Below are 27,348 nucleotides of genomic sequence, written 5' to 3' on the forward strand. Positions count from 1 at the left end.
GCATCTTTAAAACTCTTTTGATGTTCACCAGTATTTCAATTTCCATTCTTAAGTTGGAAATAGAGTAGTTGCTTTGGAAGACGATAATCAGGCATCTGAACAACATGACCAGTCCAACAAAGTTGATGTTGAAGAATCATTGCTTCGGCACTGGTGATCTTTCCTTCTTTCAGAACATAACGCACAGGTTGACTTGCTGATTGCATCTCTACCACCACTAGCTAAAGTGGCCTCACTGCTGCCAGACATCAGGGGGCAGCATGTACTGTTTTTGCCACTTGAGACAAAATGGGAAGTGCCACCTCACTGTCAGGCTGCCTGCCCTACCAGTGGAAAAGCACCAATTCAGCACCAATTTCCAGCAAATCTCACCAAAATCTTGCAAGATCTCTCACACTCCATGAGATCTCACCAGAAAACAGCACCGATGCCAGTGCCACTTCAGTGCCAGTGGTACAGACAGCATAGCAGGTGAGGCGCCCATGAGGGAGCAATCTTGGGGCCTTCAGCCGCCCCACAAAATTCCCCTCCCTTTGTGAAAGAGAGTAACAGAGGATAACAGCTTCCTATTGGCTTTTAATTTTTGCTAAATTAGCCAGCTGTTGCAGGGATTCTTTATTTTTTTGGGTGCCACAAACTATGATGAGGGATTCTTCTAAGCAAACAAGTACTTAAACACACACAAACGAAGTCTTCAGTGCAGTTCTGAAAGTAAAGAGCTTTTTCATATGTTGATTATTTTGCACAAGGGAGGGGAAATGGCCAACATTTGTCACCTTCCATGGCCTGTAAATGCAATAAGCACACACACAGAGACCCCACTCAATGCTTTGAAACTGAAGTGACTGTACTAGGGGTGGTACCTTTGCTTGCTTTTAGTGACGCAAAGACAGTTACTTCCTGCCCGCCCCTGGTGGGAGAGAGCTGAAGGAGCTAACTAAATACGTTCCCCATTCACAAGAGGCTGGTCGGTATGTTTACAGCTATCAAACATACAATGAACTCACTCTGGATTATTTCCCCCCAGCATTCAAACTAAAAGCAGCAGCATTCTGTGTTCCGCTGAAGTTTCTCATTAAAGAGAACAGAAAAGGCTCCTTCTCAGAAGGTTTTCCTTTCTGTGTGAATGAATCAGCCGCGCTCCCTCAGGACAAGCGTGGGAGTAAGTAAGGAGGCGGCTGACATGATCCACTGTGGCAAGCAGGACTTGTGGAGAAGTAGAAGTTCACAGGACTCAGGAAGGAAGAAAAGGAGGTGGGCGACGAGGACAGGCAGGCTATGCCAATCACTTTCCGCCAGGCAGATAAAACAAATTATATAGCTACATCATCAGGAAAGCTACGCAATAAAAATCTGGGTCAGGGAAGGAGAACACACACAGAAACACAGAGAGAGAGAGCAGCAGAGGAGAGATGCAGAGTCTTCTATTAAGTCTGAAGAGCTAAGCCAGGTGGAAGAAGCCAGACACAGCATCTTGAAGCACCAAACAATAATGGGTTTCTTCCGCTTGACCCACTGAAGCCAATGCTCAAATTACAGGTCCCCTTACTTACTGTGATGCCCTCCTAGCTGCTGATTTTTTATAATAATTTTGTTAAAGATTTCTTAAGTTTACAAAAATACGTGCATTGTCTCTTTTTCAAGTTGTTTTTTCTACAGATCAGTTTCATTTTCGAAGGCTATTGGGGAGGCTGAGCATGATTTGGCTAAAACTGGGAAGAGTCAGAGGTTGAGATTTATGGGTTTGTTTATGGGGGACCCTACTTTCCCTGCCCCGGCAACAAATCAAGCATTGACTGAAGTGAAGGCAAGCTGGCATTGTTCCATCATTTTACCCGTCCCCACGGAAACTGATTAACGAAAGGAAATAAAGCTTTCTCCTTGAGATTCACTACAGCTAACAGCAGCCTGCTCCCTATCTGAATCAGATTTCAAAAACCAGGCTGAGCACGCTAACAAACGTAATCCAGTCAACATCAAGGACCTCCTTCCTGAGGGTAGCTAATTCTCTCAAAGGCTGCCATATGAAAACTTCAAATAAACAAATAAAGATGCCGAGGAAGTTTTCCTCTAACTTTTCTCTGTCATGTGGTCATAAAAAGGCTCCCTTTGGGGTCAAAAGTAATTATATCAAGTTCAATCTTACTATTATTATTATTTATCTGAGAATTCAAAAGGAATCCTCCTATCCATTTCTAGAAACCAGATTCCTACACACATAGCTGTCCTTGGAATATTAAGAGCATCAGCTTATTTTCAGCTTCCAGAGCCATTCTTAGGCAAAGTAGATGTCCATGGTAGACAAAGAGTGGAATTTAACATCACATTCTTCCAGTTGTTCCATCTGCAAAAGCATTTCAGCTTGCCCTTGGCCACCCTGGTTCATGACATTTGCCAGGAAAACAGCAGTGAGAGTGCAGCCTTCTTGGTTCTCCTCGACTTCTCAGCAGCTTTTGATACTGTTGACCAGTCTTCACTTACTGTCCTGATCACAGTTGTGAAGAATATTCTCACATCATGGGTGTTCTGTGTCACCATCAAGAAAAAGAGGTAGGAATAGGCCAATATATGTGTGGACTGTCCCTGGATCAAGTGACCTTTCTTCTTTAAGTTCTCAAAGCTCTTAAGCTAGCTCAGGTTTGTCATCTGAACTAGCCAGGTGTTTAACTGAGGATCAATCACAGTCAGTCCTTCATTTGAAAAGTAAGACTTTAGAGCCATCTTGCCCAAAAATGGCATGTAGACATACCATTTTTGCAACTGCAACCTGGGTTTAAGGAACCATTTTGCACTTAGCATGTGTAGCTGCGTTTCTAACACTGATTTGGAGTGAAGTGATATTAGTGGTGATGACACCTACTTCTGTCCCTCCAATTCATCTGAATCAGGAGTGGCAGTTCAGGTGCTTGTCTGTTGCCTGGAAGTGGCAATGAGCTGTATGGGGACCAATAAATTGAAACTGAATCCAGATAAGACAGAGGTACTATGTGTTGCAAGTTCTCAAGTTCAGGAAACATGGGGACTGCCAGTTCCGGATGGGTTTGCACTCCCCTGGAAGGAACAGATGCATAGCTTGAGGGTACTCCTTGATCCATCTAGGTCTCCTGGTGGTTAAGAGTGCCCATTTCCAGTTATGGCTGGTTCTTCAACTATGACCCTTCCTGGATAGGATATTGTGGTCACAATAATTCATGCTCTGGTGATTTCACTTCAGACTATTGCAATCAGGTCTATGTGGGGCTGCCCTTGAAAACAGTTTGAAGCTGCTACTAGTGCAGAGTGCAACAGCAAGGCTGCTGCTGCTGATCATCTCTGACCAGACACATATTACGCTGGTTGAAAGATTTGTACTGGTTGCCAATTCACTGCCAAACTGAATTTGAGGCGTTAATATTGATACATAAAGCCCTATATAACTTGGGCCCAAAACATCTGAAGGAGTACCTCCTCCCATATCAACTTTGCCTGGGAGTTATGATCAGCAAGGGAGGGCCTGCTTGTAGTGCTACCACTACAGCGCATGAAAGGGCCTTTTTTCAAGTGACCTCCCCTCTGAGGTGTGTCTTGATCTATCACTGTACACTTCCAACAACTGGTCAGGACACATTTCTTTACACTGCAGTTCTGATATTCTGTATTTGATATTCTGATGTTGGCAGCATGTATGTGTGTGTATGTGTGTTAATGGTTTTTATTATTCTAATGTATATTATATATATTTTTAACTGTGGTGTTTAGGTAACACACCTTGGGCCATTTGGAAACAAGCAGGATGTAAGCACAAATAATAAATGAAACAAGTTTGGTTTCCCACAATATCCGAACTGAGGATTGTGGCTTCATCTTGGCAGTTTGTTCAGAGCAAAGCAGACACAGGTACTGGTTTGCACGTAATGCTAAGCCAGCACACTTCCCAGCTTTGGAAAAGGGGGGGGGGGCTGACACAAGCTTAAGAGTTAGCATGCATACTCAGTAAGCCATGGTTTGGCTTATCACAGCATGTGTACTGGGCCTCTACTCAGACCTCAACAGTGTCTGTTCAGACAAACCAGAGGTGGCAGAAAACACAGCTTTTGTCTCAGTTCTTTCCAAAACAAAAATTCCCAGTAGTAGGAGCAAATGCTAGTACCTCAGTTCTACAACTCTGCACAAGGTTTTGGCATTAACGTCACATCTCACTAAATTAGACCATTCTGCAAGGTTAAATGACGATGTTCTTGTTCTCTATTTGCACACTGGCCTCTGGGTCAACCAATCTGAATCATGCCTCCATGGCAACAGGCTCCATCGCTACGAGCAACAAGACAAGTTTATTACAGTGGTACCTTGGTTTATGAACTTAATCTTAAGTCCGTTCTTAAGCCAAAGCCGTTCTTAGCACTTTCCCTAATGAGGCCTCCCACCACCGGTGCCTTTCCACTGTTCGGCTTCCATTCGTAGACCGAGGTAAATTTCGCTAACCGGAATACTACTTCTGGTTTTGCGGAGTTCGTATACCAAATAGTTCATAAACAGGGCTGTTCTTAAACCGAGGTACCACTATATTATTATTGTTGTTGTTGTTGTTGCTGTTGCTGTTGTTATTGTTATATATTTGAAGGTTTCTTTTTTAAAAACCAAAACCTGCTGCATATGTCTATCATGCAACACAATTTCAAAACAAGCAGGGTGCTTCACTTGTCAGAAAACAACAGATTTAGTATCCCAATGCAAAGCAAAATCATGCTATCTACTAACCCAATGTAGAGAAGCCTGTTCAGATCGTGGTGGGAGCAAAGAAGAGAGAAAACCAATTCTCAGAACATAGCTGACCCAAAAGAAAATAATGCGTGCTTGACCCATTTTGTCCTAATGGTGAAGGGCATTTGATTGCATTAGAAGTCAAGTGTTTTGGGCCCACAATGCAATTTTCCAGGGACCTACAGTAAGTAACTAAATGCCACTGATTGGAACAACCTGCTCATCTTTCCTCTCATCCAGCCGCCTACATGCTCAGCCCAACCACAAGTGTCACGGGTGCTGAGGAATGCCACAGCTGTTTAAACTGGCAGGCATGAGCCATTACAGCACACTGCTCACAGCTCTGTCTTCAGTCCTCAGGTGCCAGTAGTGTTGTTGTTGTTTTAATAATAAAAAGGAAAAAAGAAAAATACACCTACAAACAAACCCTATGTGTAATAGCTGTTATTGGTGCTTTCCTTTTCTGGAGTTCTCTTGTGCGTGCCGGAACTCAAGCTTGTTGGGGCAACAGCAACAAAAAATTACTGGCTATTACCACCATAAAATAAATTACAAAGACAAACAAGTCAGTATAAACCAAAATATACAGTATACACAAATATGGATAATATTTAATAACAAAAATATATAGTGTACAAACATTCCAAGATCGCAATGCAGCAACAAACATTGAGTTCCAAACAGCTATTAAATTGCATACAAATTCACGTTCTATAAACGGAGAGCTCACGCAACTCCCAGGGAATGTTACATTATGGGACAGCTCTTAAATATAATAAATCCTGTCAATGGCTGAAAGGAAAGTCCACAGTATATAAGTATATACTATGTATGAATATGGGGGTTGGGCATGTGGCTTGACGCATTTCAGGAACTTTTCATCACATTGAGGGCCAATCTACATTTCAAAAATCACTTACAAAGTGGGAGACCTGCAGCTTTCGAATGATGACCAAGCATCACTCTCCTCAGAATTACACAAAACATATTCTGTGATTTTAAAGTGTTTTAAAACCTCAGAGCCTACAATGGAAAGCTTCCTTATGGGGCAATCTTCACATGTGCTGATATGTATTGATTTCAGTGGTTGAAGAATCTTACTGAGCTTTGAGAACCACTGGGCTCAGCTTCCTCAAGAAACCAACACTCCAGCGGGCAGTGACTCCAATCAGCCAGAGGCAAACAAGTTCTGGGCCTTTCAAGGCTTGACAAAATTATTCAGACACTGAGAAATCATTACTTGAATTGTATTTCAAGTATTTGTAACCTGAATCCCATTTCATCAGTTCCCGTCTTTTGGCAGTTTGGATGCTAATTTTATCACAATCAAGGCTAGCTAATATTTGTAGACCCATGCAAGTGGGGGTATTTTAAAATAAACTTAAAAGACATGCAGGGTAGCTGGCTTCCCCCCCCCCTTTTTTTTTAGGGAAGTCTGCCTCACACTTTTAAATAAACTTATTTTCTGAGATGAGCCCTTTCTATTCTCTTCCTCCTCCCTACTCCAAGTTCTTCCTAACAAATTCTTTAAAATGCTAGGGGTTCATTCTGCACTAGAAAAACTGCAGGATCCCCTCGGGGCACATGAAATTGAATCCAAAACAAAGACTGAGTAAAGGAACAAGAATCCATTCATTCTCATCCCTACAAGAATATTACCTCTGCTCCATTCTCGCTAAGTGGAGCATGGCTTCCTTTTATCTAGATAATGCTGGAATATCTTGTATCCATCTTTGTGCCGAGTACATAACTGGGGAAGAAGAGGTTTTCTCAGACATTACAGTGGCTAGACGGTCACTTCACACTCTGTTCTCAGAGCAGCTGTTAGAATGCTAATAGCTTGGATAGCTTGAGAGAGAGAAAGCAGCCCAGAGGTCTTCTGGCATACAGGTGCAATCAGCACCTCTAATTAGTACAGCAGCCAGTGACAAAACAAATCCACCAAAGGGATTAAAATTATTGCCACCAAGGATTTCACTTGGCTGGCTGGATTTTCATGACATAACTCACACTGAACAGTCGTGCCAAGCGAGCAGAGTTTGCAAGCTCGACAAATCAAGACAGATGTCACCTTGTTGCTCATAATATCCCCACATCATTGGAACTGCTTGCCTAAATCTCTCTCTTGTGACACAGCATCACCAATGGTATCAGAAAGGTAGAGAAAGGTAGAGAAAAAGGACAGAGAGGAAAGTTGCTGACTAGGGACGCAGCTAGATTGGTAAAGAAAAAGTGTTTTATATGCGTTTTATATGCAATATAACACTGTGACACCAGATGGCGCTGTGGAGTTCTACTTTTGCCAACATGATTTCTCATTACAGTGGTACCTCTGGATATGAACGGGATCTGTTCTGGATCCCTGTTCACATCCTGAAGCAAACGCAACCAGCGTGCGCGGGTCGCGATTCGCCGCTTCCGTGCATGTGTGTGACGTCATTCTGACCGTCTGTGCATGCACGAGTGGCCGCGGAGCGCAACCCGACAGTGATCAACCTGAAGCATATTTAACCCGAGGTATGACTGTATAAAGGTTACAATGCATTTTTCTGAAGCACTTTTGATGTGTCTAGATCCAGCCAATGTAAACTCAGGCAACTATTGGTTAACAACCAGCCAACAATCTCATGCTGACAACCGATAGTGGTGAATCTGCAATAATATCCAGGGACTTAAGCACCTACATAAACATAGTGAGAGACATACGAAGATGTTCATTCACCACACAATTATATACATGTAGCATGGACGCAGTTTCATACGACAAAGCAAGAGCTGTATATTGGAAGCAGTTTCCAATGGCCAGTACAGAGGGCTATGGGTGAACTGAGTCAAGCTGCCAGCCCACCCACTCCAGTGGTACAGCTGCAGAAGTTGGCCTAGCCTAGCATCTCAAGGTGTTACCTCATGTTTCTATTGTTGCCATGACACCTCTGGTTGTCATGGCAACAGGTCCCCAGCAAGTGGCCTTCAGAGCTGCCTCTGAACATGGAAGCTCCAGATGGCCATCACCTTGAATTTGTCTGGTCTCCTCTTGAAGCCACCTAAGCCAGAGGCCCCCACCGGATCTTGTGGCAGTGAGTTTCACAGTATGCTTGAACTTGCTGCCCATCAATTTAACTGGATGATCTTCAATTTTAATATTATAAGGCAGGAGAGGAACACTCTCTCTCTCACTCACACATATACACACACACACACACACAAATCCCAATTGTGTCCCTCATGATCTTAGGAACTTTTTTTCTGAACCCCAAAGCTCTGGATGCGGAAGGTGTTCTAATCCTTTGTTTGCACGGCATGGATGAGCTCTATTTCCCCCTCCGCTCTTCTTCACAGCATCAAAATCAGACTGCCTGAAGCAGCGGTTTCAGTCCTCTCTGGGCCGGTCCTAGACCAAAAGGTGCCCAGCTGAGTAGCATCTCTGATACACATACACCTTTCACAGGTTTTAACTTCTGAATAGTGTGTGCATGTGCACACGCGCGTTTTTAAAAATTGCAGTTGAGGCATCCAAAAAAGTACAGTAAATGCGCCTGCCTGGTTATCATTAGGTGAGGAGTTCCGAAGTGCAGGTGCTGGACACTAAAAGATCAGGTTCTTACATTTGCATGCATAGCTCTGGTTACAACTGCTCGTGCACACCGTTTCTCTGAAGGGTGCCAATGGGCAGCAGCACCCATGGCATATGAGCAACCATATGAGTGCATTAGTGTTCTAACAACCCCCTCCCCCCCAAAAAAAACCAACCTGTTAACACTACGCTTATGATAATATTTTATTCTCTTGTTAATTGTGCTTTTTTAAATGTTCATTTTTTATTTGATTTCTTTCAGTAATGTTTTGCTTTGAAATCTTTAAGATAATATTTATTTTCCTGTTAATTATGTTGCTTTGAATGTATACTTTAAATTTGACTTTCTTCAGTAATGTTTTATTCTGGGTTGTTTTATTTGAAGTTTTAATGTGTTGTAAACCAGATTAAGATTTTTTTCTTAAAAACATAAAGTGGTATAGAAATGAATAATAACAACAATAATTAACAGCCTGGTCTATGTGTGTAGCATTAGGAGATGGGGGGGGGGATGTTCCCAGTGTTTTTTAAAAATACAGGTTTAGAGCCAACACATCAGAGATAAAGATTCTAATCTAGCTTGCTCCTTAATTAAAATGGGTTTTAGTTCTGTTTTACAGAAAGACATAGTCCGCACTCCTATCTCTTTCAGTTGCATATGTAGATCAGGCCAGTCTGCACTGTTCTATTCATTCTTACATTGACATCCTGCCTTTCCTGCAATAAGCTCAATGTGGCATATGCATGGCGCTCTCTGCCCCCATTTTATCCTCAGAAACACCTGTGAGGTAAGTTAGGCTGAGATAAAGTGATCAGGCCCACATCACCCTGTGAGCTTCATGACAGAGCAGGGATCAGAATCCAGGTCTCCCAGGCCCTATTCCCTCACACTAACCACTACATCAAACTGCTTCTCATACAGTATATCCATTTCGTTCCTTAGAAGAGGATGGCAACAGTCAAGTTTTATACTACTTTATTGCACACAGCTTTTTTGGCGGAGGGGCTTCACACTTATTGAGAAAAGCAAGGAGGAGGAGGAGGAGAATGAGTGCCACATCAGTAAGGTATTAGCAGCTATCTCATCAAGGTTTAACTAAAGAAAGGCTAAAACAGAAAAAATGCAAGGGATGAATGTTGCCATGGAATCCAGTGTAAGCCTGAGAAAACTGTTTTTAGACATTACACAATATTTGGAAGAGCCACTGACAGAAGCACTCATGAGCCACTGCTGCACAACCTTATCCAACTCATCACTAGGCCCAAGCACCTGTCTCAAGCAATCTTATTGGACTGCAACTCCTGTTATTCTAGTGAAAATGCCTGTAACGGAAATTACATTGTCTGTAGTCCTTTGGAGGAAAACAAGGAGAGAAACTTCCACTGTCAGAGGGAATTGCTTGTGAAATACAAAAGTGGATACCCATGTTTATTTTAACTACCAGGATGAGATGTGGCAGTCACAGACATTTGGGGATGATGCCACAGTAGACTTTTTTGGGGGGGGAGGGGTCCTCAAAAGTTTATCATCAGGAAGGCTGCTTCAGATAGTATGTCACATCCTCGGTGGTCATTAGATGGCAATTTGTCAATGTCACATTTGAAGGGTTAGCTGCTTTCGTTCTAGACACATACAGTCAGGATGCCAGCCAAGTCACTGCCCATATGGCTATACTGAAAACATTATATAACTTATGGATTTCTTTAGGACAATATGTTGTGAGGGGCTACACGCAGGAATCATTTTAGGCGTAGTTTTAAGAAGTAGCTATGAACACCTTCCACCAGTTATCAGCCACCACTGCTAGAAAAATCAATATGAAAATAAACAGGATACTAAGGCTGGATCTAGACACAACAAAGAAGCGATTCAGTTAAACGTGTTGTAAACTTCATACAGGGAAATCCTGTAGGCAAAAGACGGGACTCCACAGTGCCATCTGGTGTCACAGTGAAATAACGCATATAAAGCGCTTTATCTTTACGAATGTAACTGAGTCCCACTACTACATGTATGTATGTACTGACTGTGTATGTATACCACCATTCAAAGATCTCAGGCCTGTTCACAACAGAAAAATACAAAATGAGTATACAAAATACATAATAAAATAATGTTAATCATGCTCCGCTTGTGCATTTATTTGAGTCATCTAGCTGGCCATTATTTTTAAAAAGGTGGAGGGGGTGCCAGGATAGACATATCTTTGGTTGATCCAACATGGCAATTCTTATCTCCCAACAGGAAACTGACAAAACTGTAGTTGTTCAGATGTGATGCCTGACAAGGCAAATCTTAAGATCTAATTGTAATTAAGACATATCAGCTGGCACAGCTCTAATATCTTTTCCAAGGACAAAATTGCAAATCCACAGGAAAAAGAGGAGTGCACGGCCACATATTCTGCATTATTTTTTAAAGGGTCTTGCTACTATTCATGTTCTGAAGTACTGTATTTTTTGCTCTATAAGACTCCCTTATTCCCTCCTAAAAAGTAAGGGGAAATGTGTGTGCATCTTATGGAGTGAATGCAGGCTGCGCAGCTATCCCAGAAGCCAAAACAGCAAGAGGGATTGCTGCTTTCACTGCACAGTGATCCCTCTTGCTGTTCTGGCTTCTGAGATTCAGAATATTTTTTTTCTTGTTTTCCTCCTCCAAAAATTAGGTGCGTCTTGTGGTCTGGTGCGTCTTAGAGAGCGAAAAATACGGTAAGTCAGGATTACAGAATGACATGGAAGAATTTAGCGACTTATTCTGCAGCCTGCTTTATTGCATCTTGTTTCTCTCCCCTTCTCACTGCAAACCCATCTGGAGGTTTAAAAAAAGGGGGAACAATCAGGATACCTTTTTTCTATGCATTCTCCATTTATTCTCAAGGTTTGCTGAACGGTTATACAAGGGCTCACTGTTTTTCCCTCCCCCATTTTCATACTCCTCCCATTTAAGGGATGCACCAAAAGAAAGCAAGGGCTTCCCCTTCTGATGACGCAAAAGCCTGGAGAGAACCCTTTTCTGTCTAGCCATTAGGAACAGGCAGGCATCCACATTAAAAATCGTGCAGCAAGGTTGGAGATTTTGCTATGAGCATGAATTCTGCAAGCTTCACAGCCGCAGTCAAAGTCATTAAGAAGAAATGAGCTGGTCTTGGGGCCGGATTATCTTTTTCGAAGCACATATTTACCAGTTTCACATCGGCTACTGTTTCTCTGCTGAAGGATGTTCACTGCACCCACATGCAGACAGGAACTGCCATCAGTGACGTCAAAATGGTCTCCTGGCAACAGTTAAGGGGGCTGTCCACCATGGGGATTTCCTGAATATCTAGCCTGAAAATTATCCACCTCCTCTGTAATGTCAAGATGTGTGACACTGCGTTGGAATTCCTTTTAACCCTTTATTGTGGGGCACTGCTGCTCCTTGCCACAGTTCTATATGCCCGATGGCAGTATTCCTTCAGAAAACAGTGATTGGAGGGGGAGAGTTTGCTAGTTTCTGGGGGCTCTCAGCCACTTGCAAATACAGGGCAGGTGCTTGTTTCCGGAATGGCGGGGGGGGGGGGCGGACATGCTCAACCATAAAAATAGATCTTAACTCTTTCCTATTCAAAGTCTGATGAAGTGTCTGCACTACACAAAATAAAATATGAACGAAGGAAATCAGGTTGCACTGCATCACTTTCAAAGGCAAATCACCTTAAATTTCACAAACAGATTAAGTCCAACTTTTCATTAACTTCTGCTGTCCACTGAACAAATGGGCAGTAAAATGACAATGAATGGAAAACAAAAAATGATTTTAAGGAAACATAACTTTACCTTCACTGAGCAGCAAATAAAGGTTCTAATGTTATATGGAGTATATGCTAATAATTAGGAAAACTGGTTGAAGGAGGTATCTGCTCATACCCACATCCTCTACTTTCTTTCCTATCTGACCATTAAAAAAAAAGAAGCCTACAAGTAAACATACTGCAAATGACAGCCGTTATTGCAGCTTACTTTGATGTCACTGTATACCACATACAGCAATAAAGCAGACATTAAAGTCTTGCATTTGGAAGCTGACAAGCAAAAAGCTCTTAGCTGAGCTACCAGATGCATTCAAAGATGCCATCTACTAGGAGTGGGGCTTGAAAAGGAGAGGCACAAAGGGGAGGCAACAGCAGTTCCATCGCCCGCCCGCCCCCCCTCTTGCTGAACATTGGTTTCATAAGCAGAAGGACAAAAACAGAACACCCACTTGCTGAAGCAATTACCATCTCACAAGCAACAAAATACCTATGGCAAAGCCACCTAATAGAGGCAGCTCTCATATTTTTGTCTGCTTCATCAATCTGAGCCCCTCAAAATAGCCCAATTTGGATTTTGAAAGGTAGGGATGCATCTGCAGTGTTTATCATACATACATACATACATACATACATACATACACATACACATACATATACATATTTTTTATATATATACACAAACACTTATTTCAGCCAAAGATAGTATGAAGATTTATCCAGGAATTTGAAAGATGAAAGAGAAGAGGATAGACAGAGCACTAGATCAGGTTCAGGGGAATCAGTTTACTCCAATTGTGTTGAATGGAATATACATGGTCAAGTGGTTGCTCAAATATAACAGCCAACATCCTTTCCTCAGATCTAAACAAATCCTTAAAGGGGGGAAATGTGCAGGATTTGTGAATGAGGATAGTGATGGGTGCTTGGCTTCCCATCATAAAAACAAAGCATGAGTTAAAAAAACCAACGGAATCCCAGCACAAGTCCAGCAGGGAGACCTCCTTAATGACACAAAAGAGCTGCGTATGTTTATAGGGGATTCCCTTCTTCCCTCTAGGTGGATGCATAGCATATCACAAAAAACTGATGACACAGGAGCCGCGGAGACCCTGCAAGCCTGGAGGAGGAGGAGGAAGCATAGGGAGAAGAGATGAAATCAGACTCCTGTACCATTCAGAAAAAAAACCATTCTGAAAAACCTTATAAAGGCAGATGCCCCTCTCACTGACGTACCAAAACAGTCAAACAGCTACACAATTAAATTACAAGGATAGTTAGTTCCGCTGCAATCAACAAGACATTTATCTTGCTTTCTCTCTCCCCACCATACCAAAATCATCAGAGACTTCAGTCTAAAAATAAACTCACCCCAGTGGAAGCTGCACACTGAGTAGGTCATCTATTTCCCCTTCTCAACAAGGACCTCATTGCCATGAACGGTTACCAGAGGAATTTTGCCAGGAGACCTTGGTTCTTGGAATCCTCTGTTTCTTTTCGGCCCCCACCCCACCCCCAGCTTCAAATGCAATGTGAATGCTCCTCGCCAAGGCTACAGCAAGCTAATTGCTCTGACAAGCTGCTCAGAAGGCACCAGACCCCAGCTGCTTGAAGAGATGGCATAGAGAGCTCTGCCAATGGCTACTTCCACACCCCCTCTCTCCCTCATTCAAAGACTTGAGTGTAACTGCCTCCTCAAGGCTGAGGAAAGGAAAGGCGTTTAAAGACACAGCATCCCCATTTCCACCAGCAAGCACAACAATGAAGAGAGAATGCCCAAATTAAAATGAGAGCATGTTTTTTTTTTCTACTGAAGCTATGCTCACTGGGAAAGAGAGAGCCTTAGCTGCAATGATCCAGCTTAAAAGGGATTCCCATTCAGATGAATCAGTTGTTTACATCCACCTGATATTCAAATTCAAACTCATTTACTACTTGCAAATATTTTCTTCACTGTCAACCATTGGGACAATCTTTATGTTCAGCAAGTTTTTCTGTTGTCCTGATCTCAAAGGGTAGGAGATAGTCTGGATCCAACTCTTTATACCTGCTTCCTAAATCCTGTTCATTTAAGTAGGACGTAATTCATGACTACGTCATCACATTAATATCAAAATCAACATAAGCAGAACTTCTAGATTCCACTCTGAATTTGTGTTGAGCAGGGGTCAGCAACCTTTTTCAGCAGTGGGCCGGTCCACCGTCCCTCAGACCATGTGGTGGGCCGGACTATATTTTGAGCGGGGGGAATGAACGAATTCCTCTGCCCCACAAATAACCCAGAGATGCATTTTAAATAAAAGGACATATTCTACTCATGTAAAAACACACTGATTCCCAGACTGTCTGTGGGATGGATTGAGAAGGCGATAGGCCCATTTCCGGCCCTCAGGCCTTAGGTTGTCTACCCCTGGTGTAGAATTTAGTCCTTACACTTTTCTTCTCCAGAAGATATCCCACAAGGCAGAGGAGGTTTAGAATCAGAATTTTCCTTCTCCTAGATGAGCTACCTTCCCAGGTGTATGAGTCCCATCTGCCTCTCACTTCCCTCTACACCACATGCAACAACTGCCTTCTTGACCATTGGACCCACTATTGCTCTTGTCTGCTCAATCTGCCAGAGCCTGTCTTTGCATGCAGGGAAAGGGTCTGAGACGCATCAGCTATCCTCACCTGGTTAGGCCAGCCAGTTGAAGCCATTCCCTGGGTGTGGCTGCTGTCACATGCCAACTGCTTCTAAGAGCCACAGGTGACAGCTGAGTGCATGGTGGGACCCAAAGGTGGGCAAACTACCCCAGAAGGAACATGATGTGGGAGTTTGAGTCCAGCCACCACCCTCACCACCACCATCTTTGCTCATCAAAAATGGGCACATATGCATACATTTGATCTTATTTTGATAATTCATTTAAGTACAAATTTTGTGTTTTGTTTCCATTGTAAAGAATTCTGACATAGAACCATTGTTTTTGGCCAGTGGACAGAATATAACCCAGGAATCAAGTGTGGAGTAAATTATATTCACCTGGTCATCATTGCAGAAATCTTACTATGTCAAACAACTGAAAACGCCACGTCCTGGCATTATGTTCCCCACCTTCAAAACCAAACTATCAGGCACCTTTAAACACGGCAATTTGGCCAATATCTCAACATAATCCTTTGCTGAAAGCCAATCATGTTTTATTAACAGGTATTAACTCTGAACAATAGCTGGTTTTAGTTTATTTCTGAGTTAACAAAATTTGATTGACTGTTTTTCATGAACAAAAGCAAAAAATAACAAGTATGTCTACAGTGATTACCTGGTGTTACCTTTTCGCCATAGCAGGGATTTTAAGACTGTTCTAGGGAGCCCAGGCTATTCTCATGGAGAAGCAATTTATGGGAGAAAAAGCTTCCTGAAAAAGAAAAGCTTGCCCAGAACTTCCCATCTTTCCCTGCAATGTGCAGCCATGGATAAGTGCTTGCTGTACATTCTTAACAGGGTGGAATGATTAAATCAGGGTTGGACACAACTAAGGCGGAATCTAGACACTTATTAAAAAAAACTGTGAAAATGCCTTTTGTATAGTTTTGAAAAATATATTGAATTTGCCATAACTCACCATCACCATCTAGTGTCGTATTTGTATAATACACTTTACAACACGCTTAAAATGTTTTATTTGTATAGCTGAAGTTCCACTCAGGATAGCACATTTAATAGTATAATCATGCTCATTAATTCAAACAGGTCTGCTCTGCAGAGGATGAACACTGGGTAAAACCCATAATTTAAATCACCAAGAAAAAAGTCATTTATTTAAATCCAGGACTCATTTTGAAATTGGAGTATTTCCTGAACAAGCATACATTTTAACTGAAAAATAAGAAGAAAAAGCATATTGGTTTGCACGTAAATAGAGGATTAATATCTAAAAGTGTAATTCAAAGTCTCTGGCCATGCAGTTCAGATTGTCTTCTGTACTATAGAACTATGAGTGGAATTCAACATCACACTATAACTATCATTCCATTAGTGCAAACTTTACTGCTTTCCAGACAAAACAATCTCTTCCATCCTTCCCCCATATATTGTTCCAGGGGTTCTCTGGACCCCATCTAAGCAGATTTGGAAGGGTGGGGAGAGCGCACCCCAGCTGTGCTAGTAGGACTTGGTGCACTGGCCCCCGTTAGCACAACTGTTTAGCTGAAGCCAGCCCAACATCTGTTTATAGACAAGCCATGTACACATGTAAGAACACTAAGCAAATAATTTACTTGAAGGTTAAGGCCTCAAATCCTACGTACTGTTATTTGGAAATATGTCTCAGTTAACAAAGAAGAACTTGTTTCTGCATAAATATGAGTAAAATTGGGTTGCAATCAAGTTTCCAAAAGCAAGAAATTGTAGTTACTGAAATGGAAAGTGACTTGTTCAGGTAGTTTGGTCATCAGTATTAATAATTTTAGAACTGAATGCACTGCAGAGCTCGGCTGCTTGGATATAAAATACTACAAGATCATGCATATAATGGATGTTCCTGGTGAGTTACAAGAGGGCATCGCCTGGATTCTAGTGCCTATGCTTGCATGTTACTCCCTGTATTTGGTCACTATACAAATAGATTAACTACTGTGATATGAAGAAGTTTTCCATACTGTTTTTGCTTTACAAAGAAAAGTAGAACAATGAGATCAGAAATTCAGCTTTAGGAAATTTTAAAAAATCATTAAGTTCATATTTATTTTTAAATCAGCTTAATTTTAAGTGAGATAATTGCATCTGAAACTTTTTTTAAAAATATCATATTTCAATTTTAAAATCTGGTTTAAATTTTATTTCTCCCTGTCTTTGATCCATTCTAATTCATGGCCCATGTAGGGCAATGCCAAGGTGCAACAGGGCTGGCCCACTTGAACTCTGCATGTACCCTTGAATATTCACTTGTCCCCAGTATTTTCAGGTAGAGCAAGAGGTTCCTCAGTAAACTAATGTGGGATTAGAAGAACAGGTCACCCACAGGTTTGAAAGTTTGAAGGCTCTGTAATATTTGCATACACAGGAGTAAACATTTTCATAAAAAGATAGCCCTTCATCTCTCAGCTACTGGCATTTATTTCTGAATCACAGAGACACAAATCCAAGCAAGTCTATGATAAAAACTAAAATGGACAATACAAGAACCAACAACATTTTGGTGCAGGCATGTTTTATATTAACTTATTATTTTGCTGTTAATTTGGTTTGAATTTTCTTTAGAAAAGCAAGCAACAACATAAGACACAGGGAAAGAGAGATAAAATACAATTTGCAGGATGTGAAAAAAATATACCCTGCACAGGAGATAAATGCCAAATTATATATCAATTTATTTCTTTAATAGTTCTGTTTGGAACAACCTGACAGTCTCCAGACTGCAGAAGAACAAAGAATTCAACATGTACTTTTCCTTAAATCTCGTGATTTCAGAGGGGGAACTTGAGCAACATATCAGAAAAGCAAGCTTGATTTGCTCTATACTACAGCCTGACTCAGTAGTTTTGAAAACACAGGGTTTACAGCCCTCCTGCCACCACCAGACACTGTGGATAGAAAGCTCAGCAGTTCTCTAAATGGAAATGCTCATTGGGAATGAGCAACGCTTCGGTGCCTAGACCTCTGCAGAAGCTTATTTAAGGCCGAGAACCAATAATAATAATAGTAATAATAATTTTATTATTTATACCCCACCCATCCGGCTGGGTTTCCCCAGCCACTCTGGGTGGCTCCCAACAGAATATAAAAAACACGCTAAAACATCCAACATTAAAAACTTCCCTAAACAGGGTTGCCTTCAGATGTCTTTTAAAAGTCAGATAGTTGTTTATTTCCTTGACATCTGATGGGAGGGCGCCACTACCGAGAAGGCCCTCTGCCTGGTTCCCTGTAACCTCATTTCTCGCAGTGAGCGAACCACCAGAAGGCCCTCAGAGCTGGACTTCAGTGTCCGGGCTGAATGATGGGGATGGAGATGCTCCTTCAGGTATAATGGGCAGAGGCCGTTTAGGGCTTTAAAAGTCAGCACCAACACTTTGAATTGTGCTCGGAAATGTACTGGGAGCCAATGTAGGTCTTTCAGGACCAGTGTTATGTGGTCTCGGCGGCCGCTCCATCACCAATCTATAAAGTTGAACCTACTCCCTGGTCTTGAACCAGCAATCAGCATTACCTTCCAGTGGAAGTAGTCTCTCCACACACATGCAGAGGGGTCACTCCATGGCTACAGAATTCACCAAAGCAGTAGAAACCACAAACCTGAATTGACATTAAAATCCTAAACATTATATGTGACAATATATGTCTAAGAACCCAGAGTGTGGTTATATTCCAAATTACTAGATCTTAGCTTTAAATTTTTAGGTGCCTGGGATTTGTTCAGTTCAGGTAATGAGATAAATGTGATGGAATATTGTGTGCATGAACTTGCATGAATTTTCTTCATACAAGAAATAGAAGCCTGCAGATATAACATGAAGACTGTCAGATAACAACAGTAATAATAAAAATTTATTTATACCTCCCCAGCTCAGGGCGGCTAACAAGCAATAATAAAAAGAAGTTGAATGAATACAACTTATTGTATTCATACAACAGATGCAGCCAATTCAGTCCCAGTTCTTAGACCCTGTACCATCAAGAAAGCTCATGTTCCAAAATTGCTCCTCAGTAGGAAACAAGGTCATAGGGAGTGCCAAATCTACCATATTTTTCGCACCATAGGACGCAGTTTTTCTGTCTTAAAAACTAAGGGGGAAAGTCTGTGCGTCCTATGGAGCGAATGCAGGGGGGAGGCAAGCAGGGAAAGCCCCCATGAGCCACACACAAGCTTCGCGCGGCTCTTGCGGGCATTTCCCCAGGAGGGAAAAGGGACTGACGCGGCCAGTCAGTCCCTTCTTCCTCCTCTAGAAAAGCCTTGCGCAATCTCTCCAGTCGTGGGAGGCTGCGCAAGGCTAAAGAGGAGGCCCGGGCAGCGAGCACGATCCATCCCGCTCGCTGCCCGGGCTTCCTCTTTAGCCGTGCGCGCCTCTCCAGCCGCGGGAGATCTTAACCCTTGCCTCACCTGGGAGCTTCTCTGGACAGGAATTCCCTCGGCTTAAGTGGGGTGAGGGAAGAGTGGCAGGTAGGGGGTTACCTACCTAGACAGTGAAGCCACATGTCTCTCCAATGAAAATTGGGAGTGGGCATTGTGTGAAGTGGCTGTGGATCTCCTGCCGCAGAAGTGTAGGACTGTATAGAGTTGGGAGGGCCACCCGAGGGTCATCTAGCCCAGCCCCCTCACAATGTAGGAATCACAGCTAAAGAACGCCAGGCAGATGGTCCCCCAACCGCTGCTTAAAAGCCTCCAGTGGTGGAGACCCCCAACAACTTCCGAGGTCACAGAATTGCAGGGTTGGAAGGGAACCCCAGGAGTCATCTAGTCCAGCCCCGCTGGACAGCGGGCACGATCCACCCCGTTGTGCAAGGCTAAAGATGCTGCTCAAGGCTAAAGAGGAAGCGCGCAGTCTGTCCGTTGCTCTTTGGGGCTGGGGGGGGGGAATAAAAACTAGGTGCGTCCTGTGGTCCGGTGCGTCCAATAGAGCGAAAAATACAGCATACTGCACCTTTCAGCAAAAATAAATAAATCCAGAACACTCTCTCTCTCTCTTTCTCAAACATATAAACAGTTATATATAGGTTGGCAGACACCTTGCGTTTTCAACCTGCAGTGTCTGGGAAACTTGATTTTATTTTAGAACACATTTGTGCTCATAAGGATTTCTTTAATGGTAAATCTTTTAGAGACAGCAACTCCAGGGAGGAAGAACTGCAAGTCAGCTCTCCTGACAAGCCCAAATGACAATGCGGGATTGGGCCACACCTCACATACCAACAGCCTGTTCTTTGTCTTTCACACCTCAGTGCCACTTATTTAAGCATAGCAGGTACATACAAAGAAAACTAGGTCAGAGAGACAGAAGAGATGCTGATGCATTTGTGCTTTAGACTTGCAGTAGCAGAGAAAGGCCTCTGTTTTTCAAAGGAAAAAAAGAGTCACAGCAATGGGAAAGCTTTAGATAAGCAAACACTTGCAGGGCAGGGCCATAGACATTGATTGACCTGAATGAAACACCCACCTATTCTCTCCACTATGGCCTGCTCCCATCCCATCAGGTCAACTGGAGACCTCACTTGCCCTGGAAACACTCCAAGCGACAAGCGGATATGAAAATGCCAAAATCATACCATTTGTACTGTCTACTCTCTGACAAGCAGCAGCTCTCTAAAGTCTCAGGCAGAGAAACCATTCCCCTCTCCAGTCATGCTACTTGAAACTCATTTCAACTGCACATACCAGCTTGGAACTCTCTCACTGCAAAGCATGCGCTCCATCTCTGAGCTATGATCCTCTCTGTCTCCACCAGTGCCTTCCACTACCCATTCTTCTTCACCTACTGTAGGAAGTGGGGTTTCAAAAGGAATTGGGAGGAGAGCAGCCACAACAGCTTCTCTAAGGTCTTAGGGCAGTTCACAAGGAAAGGTAGAAGAGAAATACATCAGCAAAGGAAATGCTTTCTCTCTGCAGCTCTACATTTCCCTTCCCATCTGTTGTGCATCACATGTAAATCAGGATCAGTCAGCTGAAAGCAAGACAACCTTTTTTGCTAACCTAAACGAGACAGGTGTGTGCTCCCTTGGTATCACAAAGAACTCCAGATCACCCTTTCAAAGTTTGGTCCTAGGAGTTGAAACAGCACACTTCTTTTCTGCCCTCAAACTGTTTCAAGAAGTTCAAACTGGGAGCTGATAAAGAAAGTGCGGATGAGGGAGATGGGGAGGAGCAATGGCAGCTTTGGAAAGTCTTGGAAAGCTTGTAACCAGTTGTCTCTAATCCTAAAAACCAACTTCTTCAAAACTGAAGGTATTAATTTGAGAATAAAGACTGAAAATAGAGAATATTTATACAATATAAGTTGCCACATAAGTTGCTACATATGGGATATGTAACATATTTTATTTACTATAAATATGCTAAATTTAAAATCTTTATTGGCAAATCAATAAGTTTTGAAGAAGCTTCTTTTTAGGATTGTTGTTTGGCAATTGGGGTATGGGTGATTGACAGGCAGGCATATGAAACATGCAAGAAAAACAGACACAAGCAATGAAAATTTTTGCATGTATTCTCAGTACCGTATTTTTCGCCCTATAGGACGCACCTAGCTTTTTGGGGGGGAAATCAAGGGGGAAAAATTTATTTTCCCCCCCCCCAGGTTTGCGCAGCCATCCCCAAGCTAGAAGAGGGAGATGGAGCGCTCCGTCTCCCTCTTCTGCCTTCAGGGACAGCCTCTCCAGCCTCCGTGGGGCAGCGGCTTGCCCCGCTGTCCCCCGAGCTTATGGGGCTGGCGATGGGGAGAAGCAAGCTTGCTTCTCCCCCCCGCCAGCCTTCAGATCAGGTCGGGGAATAGTGGGGTGACGGCGCTCCGCCTCCCCGCTATCCCCCGCGCTTATGGGGCTGGCGATGGGGAGAAGCAAGCTTGCTTCTCCCGCCCGCCAGCCTCCAGATCAGGTCGGGGAATAGCAGGGTGGCGGCGCTCCGCCTCCCCACTATCCCCCGAGCTTGTTGGGCTGGCGATGGGGAGAAGCAAGCTTGCTTCTCCCCCCTGCCAGCCTTCAGATCAGGTCGGGGAATAGCGGGGTGGTGGCGCTCTACCTCCCCACTATCCCCCGAGCTTGTGGGGCTGGCCGGGGGGGGTGGAGTAAGCTTGCTTCTCCCTCCCCCCCCCCCCAGCCTCCAGACCAGGTCGGGGAATAGCGGAGTGGCGGCGCTGCGCCTCCCCGCTATCCCCCGAGCTTGTGGGCTGCAGGCTGCTGCCCGCAAGCTTTGCGAGCCGGCGGGACCTCCCGCCAGGCTCTAAGGCTTGCGGATAGCTTCCTGGAGAGCGAGAGGGATCGGTGCGCACCGACCCCTCTCGCTCTCCAGGCTTCAGCGAAAGCCTGCATTCGCCCCATAGGACGCACACACATTTCCCCTTCATTTTTGGAGGGGGAAAAGTGCGTCCTATAGGGCGAAAAATACGGTAAGTTTTTGGATAACCTCCATAACCATGATGCCTAGAAAGTTCTGAAAGAACTAGAAGAAAGTTGGAAGTAACAGACCACAATAGATTCTGCCTATCAATTTGCAAAAACCACTACTGTCTCTGGAAGCATCGGATTGATATGAATGCGAAATATATCCATGCACATATACAGAGCTCCTCAAAACAACTGGACCCATTGCCTTGTATCCAAGTTGGCAACTTCAAACCATTCCGCTAAAATTTTAAATTTGATTAATGGAGGTCATGAGCTTCATTCTAACTTGGTGTGGTGGGAAGGAAAAGAATCACACTGTTGTAAGTTACCATATTTTTCCCTCTATAACACGCAGATTTTTTCTCCTAAAAAGGAAGGGGAAATGTTTGTGCGTGTTATGGAGCGAATGTGTGGACCCTGGAGCCAAAAAATCAGACAAAAATCAAATCGCGAGTCACGGAGAAGGGAAGCCTGAAAAGAGGAAGTGGCTGCTTTCCTGCATTCTGCCTCAGGGTCTTACTGCCCACCCTCCTCTGTTTCCTTGCTGTGTTTGCTCAAACGGAACAAAGAGCAGGGAAAGCCCCTCCCCTGGAGGCAAGCAGAGGGGAAAGGAGAGTCGTTCCTTCTAATTCCTCTCTGTGCTCCGGTGCTGCGTCTAGGGACTAGCAGGCAACATGCAGGTGGGGGAGAGAGAGAGAGAGAGAGAGAGAGAGCTGGCTGGTTTGGGTGCTTGGGTGAGGGGAAACTTTTGCCTTTCTTTCCTCCCTCCCGTTAAATCCCTCTCCTGCATTCTTAGCCAGCTGCTTCTCTGCACACCCCTCTCATGCTCCTTTTCCCTTCTTTATTTTTCCTTCCCTCCCCACTTAAAATGTGGTTACATAGCATAGATCCACATGGATCCTCATGATCTTTGCATTGGGTCACCCCAAAGTCACCATCAGATCACATAGCATGTCCATGGCTACAGCCTGCCCCCCAAAAATCACGCACCCACTGTTGTCTGGGGCTGCAATGGTGCAAAAATGTGGTTAAAAAGCATGGATCCACATGGATCCTCAGGATCTTTGCATTGGGTCACCCCAAATTCACCATCAGATCACATAGCATGTCCATGGCTAGAGCCTGCCCCCCAAAAATCACGCACCCACTGTTGCCTGGGGCTGCAATGGTGCAAAAACGTGGTTAAAAAGCATGGATCCACATGGATCCTCAGGATCTTTGCATTGGGTCACCCCAAATTCACCATCAGATCACATAGCATGTCCATGGCTACAGCCTGCCCCCCCAAAATCACGCACCCACTGTTGCCTGGGGCTGCAATGGTGCAAAAACGTGGTTACAAAGCATAGATCCACATGGATCCTCAGGATCTTTGCATTGGGTCACCCCAAATTCACCATCAGATCACATAGCATGTCCATGGCTAGAGCCTGCCCCGCCAAAATCACGCACCCACTGTTGCCTGGGGCTGCAATGGTGCAAAAACGTGGTTAAAAAGCATGGATCCACATGGATCCTCAGGATCTTTGCATTGGGTCACCCCAAATTCACCATCAGATCACATGTCTGTGGCCACAGCATGAAGCACAAAAATGATACATCCACTGTTTCATTCAGAATGTTTTTTCCCTTGTTTTCCTCCTCTAAAAACGATGTGCGTGTTATGGTCAGGTGCGTGTTATAGAGCGAAAAATACGGTAAGTCCCCACACAACTAGAAGAAAGTCACCCTTTTGCTCCAACACTTACATGTAAAAATTATGTGTTCCAGATATGCCATTGCTAGTTTTTATTGCCACTTTGCAGCCCCATTTACTTTTTCAGAAAAATGAATTTTATTTCAAGTGTACAAAACAAAATACACCAACATGTGAAGGGCAAATTACAAAAAGAATTCAGTTCAGTTGCTCCTAATACACACTGTAGAAATGTTCATTACCAATGAGGTGCAGCAGCAAAAGAAGCTAATGTTATTGTAGGCTGCATCAACAGAAATATAGTGTCCAGATCAAGGGAAGTAATAGCACACTCTATTCTGCCTTGGTCAAGCCACACATGGAATACTGTGTCCAATTCTGAGCACTACAATTTAAGAAGGATGTTGACAAGCTGGAGTGTGTGCAGAGCAACCAAAATGATCAAGGGCAGGGGTCCTCAAACTACGGTCCACCGCTGCCCCATTTCCCCATTACAAGCTCTGAAACGTGCTTGCAACCAGGGTAACCTCTGAGGGGTTGTTCATGAACAAACGAGGCGGGCGTTCATCTGATCCGGCTGTATGGCAGTGCCCCTACCTTGGCAGCTGCCTCCGCCACTTGTGAATCTCCTCGGAGGAGGAGGCGCCACGGCGAAAACCCCCCAGAGCAGTGTCTGGTGCTGGCCACCATTGCTCCCCAGCCTGCCTTGGCTCAGGGAATGCGGCGGGCGCTGCTCCTCTTCCTTCTGTTCCGGGCCCCAATCCTCCCAGGGGTTCGACCTGGCAGCAGCAGCAACATAAGTGGCGGCCTTTATTATTATGATTTTCAAAAACATTTTCTTTTCCCAGATTTCTGTTGAGTCAAGTTCTTTTGCGCCACCTCCCCTTTGGCTGCTTTCACTTTTCCAGGTTGGGAGCGTTTGGGAAAAGCGAGAGCAGGGGATCCCAGGTGACCGCAGGGGTGGGTCGCCTTTCTTCTTCCCCCTCAAGCTTTAACTCTCTCTCCCTCTCCCCTTCAGCCCACAATCCCGCTCGCTCTCCAGCGCCACTTCCAAGCCCCCTCCCATGCTTCCTCCAAGGGAAACTCAGCTCCTTTTCCCGGCCTCTGGCGGCGAGTGAGGGGTCCCTGGCTGGATCTCTCTCCCCTTGGAGCCAGTCAGGGCGGAGCTGCCATTTCCCCACCCCCTTTCCCTGTGCCTTTTCTTCCTGAGGTAGCAGCAACAACAGCAGCAGCAGCAGCGGAGGAGCCCGTGGGGTGAACTCGCTCACTCCCTTTTGCGGAGAGGTGCAATGTACCTGTGGCGCCTCCTCTTCGGCCTCCTGGCCGACCGGGCTCCCAGCTGCGGCTCCCATGCGGCCTCTCATTTCGGGCTCCCCGCAAACAAGTATTGAGTATCATAGAAACCCCCGGGTAAAGATGGCCCTGACAGCAACAGCAAAGGTGGACTCAGCCCAGGCGCAATCCAGCCTCCCTCCCTCCGCGGGCTTGTTCCATGGGAAGGAGGGAGACAAAGGTGAGCCCGGCCCACCCTCCTTCTCACTTCCCTTCCTTTGGGAATCGGGAAATAGGAGGAGAGAACAGATCGTGCATGTCCCCACTTCGAGTGCTCCAAGCTAAGTGGCTGGATCCAGTGGCAGCACTTTCCAGATGTCCTCAGCCTCCTACCCTTTTGCCCTAAGCAAGTTTCCAACCATTTTTCTACCTAGCTCAGTTTTGCCTACACTGACTGGCAGCAGTTTCAGATAGGGATCTTTTTGTGCGCTACAAATAAAGTATGTGCAGTGTGCATAGGAATTTGTTGATATTTTTTCCAAACTATAGTCCGGCCCCAACAGTGCCTGAGGGACAGTGAACTGGCCCCATTTAAAAAGTTTGAGGACCCCTGATCAAGGGTCTGGAAACCAAGCTTTATGAGCATCACTTGAAGGAGCAGGCTATGATTAGCCTGGAAAAGAGGAAACTGAGAGGAGATAGGATAGCCATCTTCAAATATCACATAGGCTGTCACGTGGAAGAAGGAACAAGCTTGTTTTCTCCTGCTCTGGAGCGTAGGACTCGAACCAATGGCTTCAAGTTATATAACAAAGGAGATTTTGAGTAAACATCAGGAAAAACTTTCTGACAGTAAGAGCTGTTTTGACAGTGAGACAGTCTCCCTCAGGAGTTGTGGACACTCCTTCCTTGGAAGTTTTTAAGCATAGGTTGCATGGCCATCTGTCATGGATGCTTCAGCTGAGATTCCTGCATTGCAGCAGGTTGGATTTGAAGACCCTTGGGGTCCCTTCCAACTCTACAATTCTATGATTCTAACAGTACTTTTTTACTTTTGTTATGGACAATTCCAATTAATAGAGGGGAAAGGATTAAATTAACACAGGACATTTATTTCCGTTTTTCTCTCTCTCAGGGTTTTAAATGACTCACAAATCAGATGCTTCAATCAAAAAGATTTTGCAAAGAAAAGGCTTTCTCCCAAAAACTCTAACAAAACTGTATTACGGTACTTTTTAGCTCATGCAGTTGCAAATCTCAAAGCCCAGCCTAAACAAGGCAGCAAACAGCCTTCTGGGCCCATGACCTGCAAGCTTCAATGAACTGATAGCAGAATAAAAATGCTTAAAACACCATGAGTGGTTCCAAAAATGACACAGATGCAGCATTCATTCAGCAGAGTTTACTGAAGCTTAACTGTTTCAAAAAATCCAGATCCCTAGAAAGCACAGTCTCTTAAGAATCCAGTTGCTGCAAAACTTAACTTAATAGTAAAATCTTAAACATAGCATTAAACATACTATGTACAAATCACCACTTAACTAAGAGAAAAAACAAAGCAGGTACGGAGTAGAGAGAACATAGCTAGAGGAAGAGAGAATGAAGAGCCCCAGTGAATGACAAATATATCCCCTTCACTCAGTGGCCTTGAGAGAACAATAACAGGGTCAGCTCATAATTGCTTAATCCAGCTGCGCCCAGTTTTTCTGAAGGAATAACCCAAACATCAAGAACCTTCTGCTTGTTTTCCCAGCAGAATAGAAACTTACTTGTCAGCTAGAATGTTCCAGCTTTCACCAGCTTCCAGCTTGTATCATACAGAGAAAATACCAGAAAACTTCTACCTGTTACCCATAGACTAGAAATGATCTCTACAGTTTTTAGACAAACAATTTGTGCACTGATCAACTGAAGAGTGTCCAAAGAAGGGCAATTGAGGAGGGTCTTGAAATAAAGTCCAATGAGGAACAGTTGAAAGAGTTGAGTATATTTAGCCTAAAGACAAAGGGATTAGGAGTTGTGGGCAGGATGGCTGTATTCAAAATATCTGAAAGGTTGTCTTGCAGAAGACAGACAAGGCTTACTCCTTTGCAGAGGACAGGACTGGAACCAATGGACAGAGGCGAAGCTAGCTGCTCCAGCACCCGGAGTGGCGCACATGGTGCGCACCCAGGGGGAAAGAGTTTTCAGCTGACAT

General features: G+C 44.1%; 1 protein-coding gene across 9 annotated transcripts in view; it reads right to left on the reverse strand.

The window, feature by feature from the left end:
• The window catches only part of R3HDM2 (R3H domain containing 2), a 134,807-nt gene that overhangs the window by 71,122 nt on the left and 36,337 nt on the right, over positions 1-27,348 (reverse strand). Inside the window, exon 1 of one of the 9 annotated variants that reach the window (XM_028721284.2) lies at positions 13,474-13,616. The exons of the other annotated variants lie outside the window; for them this stretch is intronic. The gene's annotated coding sequence lies outside the window, so the exon portion shown is untranslated. Of the gene's footprint in view, positions 1-13,473; positions 13,617-27,348 lie in introns of those variants that run through there. 9 annotated transcript variants of the gene reach the window in all.

This window comes from Podarcis muralis, chromosome 2 (assembly GCF_964188315.1).
Source record: "Podarcis muralis chromosome 2, rPodMur119.hap1.1, whole genome shotgun sequence".
Lineage (NCBI taxonomy): Eukaryota > Metazoa > Chordata > Lepidosauria > Squamata > Lacertidae > Podarcis > Podarcis muralis.